The sequence below is a fragment of the Lactuca serriola genome, chromosome 5 (assembly GCF_051521515.1).
Source record: "Lactuca serriola cultivar US96UC23 chromosome 5, Lser_US96UC23_V15, whole genome shotgun sequence".
NCBI classification, from domain to species: domain Eukaryota; kingdom Viridiplantae; phylum Streptophyta; class Magnoliopsida; order Asterales; family Asteraceae; genus Lactuca; species Lactuca serriola.
Window position 1 is genome coordinate 192,533,904 of NC_136412.1, and position 7,466 is coordinate 192,541,369.

At 31.5% G+C, this 7,466-nt stretch overlaps 1 pseudogene; it reads right to left on the reverse strand.

The window, feature by feature from the left end:
- Positions 1-636: 636 nt before the first annotated feature.
- LOC145050060 (putative leucine-rich repeat receptor-like protein kinase At1g68400) lies at positions 637-5,171 on the reverse strand (annotated as a pseudogene).
- Positions 5,172-7,466: the final 2,295 nt, after the last annotated feature.

Consider the following 7,466-nt stretch of genomic DNA (forward strand, 5'->3'; position numbering starts at 1 on the left):
AATATGAAATAAATGATAAAACAAAAACAAATATGAAAGTTAGAACCAATAATAAAAACAATTAAATTAAATGTGTTTAACTTTATCCAAGTTGTGGACCAACAGATATTTTAATACGTTTTTTATTCGAATATTATTTTAATAAATAAATATAATCTTTTTTTTTTTGGAAACGGCTAACGATTTTGTAAAAGGGGCAAACCTAACAAGAAACTAGATGAGCCCTGCAAGAAAAAGTACAACAAAAAGATTACATGAGAAAAAAAAAAGAACAAGAAACATAGAAATACACCGCATTATAAGTGAGCACATGGAGACATGATGATTCAAAATTTAACAAGTATAATCGTTTAATTAAGATATCACACTAATCATATGATTATATAGAATGAAATGTTTTATTAAAGTAAAATAACATTAACCCAACAAAGTATATTTCCAATGTGTCCACTGACAACTTTTTTGGTGATTTATGGAGATATAAAGTAGATGTCCATCTGTTTTTATGTCATTGTTACCTGCTATAACAGGTTTTATAAGTCACATCAGCTTTGTTGTATGTTTTTTATTTAAAACAATCATTTTCACAACATTTTCCATGGAAAGGTGTTGATCTAGTGCACCTAAGATACACAATCAAGCAATGTGCATCAGTTGCACTATCTCTTCTTCAATATCCTTGTATCTCATCAGCTACAAATCAAACACCTCTGTCGTCCATTCTTCTCTCGCCACCGATTGAATCCACCGTGGCATGTCCAGATTCCCACTATTGTCCACCATGGATGGGCATTTTCTAGAGAGAAGCTCAACTAACACGACCCCAAAAGAGTAGACGTCGAATTTCTGGGTGGGCCTACGGTTGTTGTCGGCGGTTTAGGTGCACGGTAGACGGCGGATTGTGGGGCGGCAGTTGGAGGGGTGAAGGAGGAGAGGTCGCGGTCGGAGACACAGACGTTGTCGGATTTGTCGTGGAGCATGTTTGTGGATTTGATGTTGACGTGGATGAGTTTAACGGAGGTGTCGGTCGTATGAATGAAAGCTAGCCCTCTGACTGCTCTGACTGCTATCTTGAGCATTGTTGACCAGTCCAATGGTGTTCTTCTTGGCCCAGGTTTCCTATTTCATATATAGCACATCAAATACATTATTGAATTTTAATTCCTTTTATTTTGTAATCATCAAATTCATTATTCTAAACCCAAAAATTGGTTATATTCCTTTCTTGATTTTGAGTTTTTAGTTTTTAGACCAACAATGGAGATGATTACATGCCTACCAGAAAATTCAACGAAGGTCATAAAATATGTGTTATCATACCAGTAGGTTCAAGGGGAAAGAAAGTATTAGTGTTTTTGTGAGTTTAATTGTTTTGAATAAAAAAATACAACAAAGTTGATATGGCTTATAAAACTTTTTATAACAGGTAGCAGTAACCAAAAAAAGCAAGTAAACATCTATTTTATGCCCCTATAAAGCACAAAAAAAGTTTTGGGGTTGAATGGGCAAATTCGAAATACCTTGTTAGGCTAATGTGTCATTGTTCCTGTTATTAACCCCAAAATACGTTACAGTGATATCAAGCCACTAACCCAAAATACCTTTTTAACCAATATAATTGTTTAATTAACTTATCGTGTATCAACACTATCATCTTTTAATATATTACTAAAATTATTTTGTAATTTTATATAAAGAAATATATAGGGTTAATGTTAGTGTAGCGTCAAAAACTATTGGATTTGTACTTATTTGGTCATCAAACTTATTTTATAGTATTATATCCTTAAAATTGATATATGATCTATTAAATGAGACAGCGATTATATTTGTCTTCGATTTATTGGTCATAGTGCTTAAGGACCTAATTAAGTAGCTTACTCTTATCCACCTAAGTGCAACTTCGGCTTAGCTTATTAAAGAAGACTCTCCCGACCCCACCTGACAGACTGACAAACCCTTGGTACATACGCAACATTTCTTCATTCCATTTTACCTCACGGCCTGAAATCGAAGAACCCTATATTAAACCACCAAAAGGGCTTCTTCCTCTAGTCGAAACTCCAGGACGAACTATGATCTAAAGATATATGTTAACCTAACTGCTAAAATATATTGTTATTCTCTTGTCGTAATAGAGTGAAAGAAAGAATGTTATGAAGCTTCGAAAATCATGCTCGATGATTTTTCAACTGTCCATATTGACTAGTAAGTTAATAAAAAGTACTTTTGATGCATTGATTTGTTATATTGTTCATACAAGAAAACCCTAATTTTGTCTTTTTGTTCTACATTGTAGCAGAAAGCATTGTGATTACTTTGAATAGCTTGATTAACCACCACCTGGATGTACAGTACAAGAATATGATAAGGAAAATGAAGTATAATCTTAACACTAAGGAAGAGTTGTGTCTAATGCAAAAGTTTAGATTAAACTGAAGGAGGTCGAAAAACTAAGGATTGATAACTAGGTGAAGCGTAAGATGGAGATTCTAGATCTGAAATCAGATGTAAATACATTTTAGACTAAACTGAAATAGGATCAAATGGTTGTGTTTATCATTGTTTGTGTTTTTGTTACATTGTTTTCAAGATTTGAATGTGTGGTGAAATGGGGGTAATTGGGGTTGGCTTGTATAGTTTTGGGAGGTATTAATGTTATTTTGTAATGGGGCTCAATGGAAGGGGACAATGTGTGTATGTGTGTGTGGAAGTACTTAATTGATGGTTGGTAGTGTTGTAGCAGTTATTTGTCAGTGTCATATTGGTTTGGCTGTAAAAAAGGCTTTTTGTACATCAAGAAGTAAGAATATATAATGGAAAAGTCCTAAAGATCCGCAACAAGATTCCTTTTGGTGTAATATTCATTGTGTTTTGTACTTTATTTGTGTATTTATTATAATCTTTGTTGTAGTTCACGAATAATGCAGTTTGAACCCATAATGGGAATGTTTTTGTACTTATAGACTCGAAAAAAAAAATACAAACACTAAAATAGAAAATTAAACACCAACTTCCATATATAACACTAGGGTTTACAACCATGTAATTACATGTAATAATTCACTTCCAAAACTGAACCAATGTTTTCAAATCCATTTATTACACCATCATGCAACTACACAATACAAATTATTCTAGGTTTAGTGGTTTATTAGTTGAGTTTTCTTCTTCATCTTTATCACCAACTTGTCTACCTAATTTATGTTTTATAATTATCTCACTCTTCCTCATATGCTTAAAAATGGTATGTAGTGACTTTATTTAAGTCACTTTAGTTTGGTTTCAACCTACAAATCATCAATTTGAACATCCATTGCAACATCTATCACCTCGTCATCCACCGCAACCTGCTTTATCACCTCATCATTTTACAACCTTCCATCCACCCATTTTAAGTCCATCAAAACACATAAAGCTTACTAAAGTAGTTTTTTCCATTCGATGTTGCCAATACATCCATCTTCACAGTGGATCATGGATTTAATAGTCCCATCTCTTTTGTATATAAGCCAAGACTAGCACAATGGTCACCAAAGGTACCCTTAATAAGATATAAATCCTATTTTTTGGTCCTCCTACATTGCTTAGGACTAACCTTAATTCCAAACTTTTTAATAACATCCAATCTTAGTTGCCAAATATTCATTTTTTCTATATATAATATTTCCTTAATATCTTAACTAGCAATCCATGAGTAAGTTACAGTTGAACCTAACTAGAAGTTCCTAGCACAACTATGATCAAGCTTAAAATATTTTGTATGGAAAGATTCTTCATCATCCATATATGAAGCCTATATCATGAACGTGCATTCACACTTCCAACACTTCACCAAAAATTTGTTAGTATCATTCGTTTGTAACAAAGTTGGTACCCATTAGCAACAACATAGTTTTATAACATGAATTTCATTTGTTTTGGGTCTTGAAATAGCATCCAAAAAATAGGCTTATGTTTTTCTAGTGTTAGGACCCACTTAAGATTGAACGAACTTGGACAATAAATACGGTCTCACCTTTCATTTCTATATTGTCATCATCATTATCAATGTTTTTTTTTTCTCCACTACTTTTTTGGGTTGTTGAACAACATACAATCATACAACTTACTTAGGAATTCACCAAGTTTTGTCTCGTTCAAACTATTAATTCTATCTTTTACTTCAAGATCAACATCCCAGTTATGTGATAAGTAGGCACCATGCCCTTCACCTACGATTACTAAATGATGTTCATCTGGACTAACTGCTTCGTCGTTGTCCTCTTCAAACCATTACTGTAAATCCATATCAAAATAGTCAACATAATTGGATATGCTCTCGCCTAATAGGTACATAATTTTCTATAAAATATGCATAATATATTTCATTTTTTGTTGGTGGAAGACCAAAATACAAATGTTCATCAGGGACACAATAGTAAAGTTTTTCATAGGTTTCTTGCCTGAAACGTTCAAGGAAGGACACACATTCACTAAAATCCATACCAACAAAGTCGTGGTTAGTAAATAAGAAGTTACTGCCATCAAAATAACTGAAAATGATAACGTACAAACACTTGTTAGAAGTTCATATCAACCTACAAATACATGGGCATCTAGATTAACATTCAACATTTTGCATATAAAACTTCTATGATTAGGAACACATCAATGGTATCATCAAGCAACTAATTTAGCCCTAACTAGAAAGTTTATTTCTTCTTTTAAGATCTCTGCGTAGATAAATGAGAATGATTTGATATTAACAAGATTTAAGGGCCATACTATTTTACAAGGGTTAATGTTATATGTGGAATCACTCATTCGGACAGTTAATTGCCGATTGGTTAAGCTGTTGACATCCAAAGGAAGATGTGACATTAGAATCTTTCGTGGCAGAAAACTATGGATAGAGATCACCTTCTCCGCTCTACGCTGACTTGGTCAAGGTACTAAAATAAAGTAAAGAAGATCATTGAAATCAGTGTCGTTTTCTGAGGTCAAAATTAAAGAAAGATAATTACTACTCTATTGATCGTCTTCTCTCTCGATGTCATCCTTATCTAGGTACAAAAAGGACATTACGAGATATCTCCAAAATTTGATGTACTTCGTGCAGGACACATTTCATGTTTGCCGAATTTAAAAATTGTCGCCTTTGCATCCAAACACTTCACGGCGGCGCCCATTGTCATGGAACAATCAAAAAAAATAACGACATAGCCACATAAACAATGTTACCGAGTAACCATTTTAATTTTCAAGTAATTATTTACTGACATGTTTTTTTTTAGGAAATCATAACACTAAAAAATAAATTTAAGGATCAAATTGAGACGAAACCAATAATTTTTGGTTCTACAAAAACATTAACCTAGAATAAGTTAGATATTATTTAAATTAGGGATTTTCTAAAAAGAAATTAAATATCCTCCTATTTTTATTTTTAATTATTTCCTACTCATTTAAAATGATGACAAGTGTTCAAAAATATAATTGATTTTATCAAAATACGACATATATTATCATTTCATATGAGAAGAAAATAAGTAGTAATAAAAAATAAAATGATATTTAGTTTCTATTTTCTAAATATTTAATCTAAAATACGTGACTTAACACATCAATCCCACAAGAAATTAGTAAAGGAATTTAACATGACGCAAATTCTCTCCTTTTTTGTCTGTGTACGGATATTTGGTCAAATGTTTTGAAAATGTGTGTAAGAACTAGGAGACGATTCAGCAAAGACAAAATACAAGTCAAAGAAAAATAAACAAATACAAGTTGAAAACTATATCCTCTTGGTCACCTTTCACACACATTCTTTTTTATATATAAAATGATTCATGCACAACTAATGCATTATTAATTTTTTAATTTCAGTTTATCGTCATGCAAAGCATATTGTAATTTTCTTCTTGGAAAATATTTTGCATATTAGTGATATTTTAAAATTCAATTAACAAAATTTATTATTCCTCAATTTTATTTTTTAAATCATACTATATGTAACTATTAGTGTATATAAAAGCTTGGAGCTGATAAAAAAATAAGAACACAACATAACAATCGGGGTATTTAGAAGCTTAAAGTTAGTAAAAAAATGACACAACCTGCTGACCTAATATAATAATTAACCGATTTGTTAAAAATTTTAACTCATCTAATTAAATTGGTCAACTCGTTTAATTAAACAAGTTTGATATACTTGAAATTTTCAACATAACTATAACTAGGCCTGACAATGAAGCGGTTTTTGACCCTGATCCAAACCAAACCCTGAAGAGTTATATGGGTTTGGAGCATAGTTTTTGATTCGTTTACCCGTTAACGACCCATATCCGCTAACCGTTTTATTAAAAGAGCCGGGTATGGATCATCACTGATCCGCTCCGATTATAACCCGCCCCGTATAATTTTCGAATTATTGGTTTATATTTTATATTCCTGTATAAGACATCAAACATGTAGATGTTTATGAGAAATAATATATAATGATGAGTTTTATAGATAAAAATAACTATGTGCTTGTAGAATTTCACTTAATATTTAAGGGCACATGCAACCTAAAGGATCTATGTCTTTATTGAATGTAACATGCCATAAACAACAAAATAACTAGAGCTCTAATGACTTTGTAGTATAATCAAATTACAAGAATTAAGATTACATACATTTTGATTTGTTATAGTAAACAAATCAATGAAATCCTTCATAAACAAGCTCCAGAAAGCAAGCACCAGAAATCTCGTACCTCTGATGGTTCACATCCAAACTCTAACAAATTAGAGGCTTAAGAGGAGAAAGCAGAAGGAAGTAAAATTTCAGATTTCTCTCTTAAAATGAGGTGAAAAACGAAAATCAAACCTGTCAACTTCTAGACTTCCAGTCTTCTACTATGAATTATGATGTCATTTCATTTATATTTCATCAAGCAATCATCATATTTCATTCATAAATCAATAAATTCATTCACCAACTGAAAGATAATTTGTCATTGTTATTCTCTATCACTACAATTGACAGTAAAAAATAAATAAGAAGTTACTACACTAGTGATTTTTAATGCCAATCGAAAGTCCTTAAGTATGTAATGTGTTTTTTAAATTAACATTTGTTTTATTTAAGAAATATTATTTTATGAATTAAGTAAAATGTGTTTGATAATTCAAAAAGCCTATGGGTTACGGGGCGGGTTTGGATATCCATTGATTCGGTGGATAAGGGTAAGAATTTGATTATTTGAAACACTGTGGGTTACGGAGTGGGTTTGGATCGGATTTTGAAATTTGTTAAAAGAGTTTGGATCAAGGTCGATTCGCTCCAAACCCACCTCATTGTCAGGTCTAACTATAACATGTCAAATTGTTTAAAAATAAAATAAAATTTTATTTTATATTTATGAAATATCCATATATAATAGTTAATGATTTTAATTATCTTATATTTGTGATTTGTGAATGTAGTTAATTGTTTTAAAA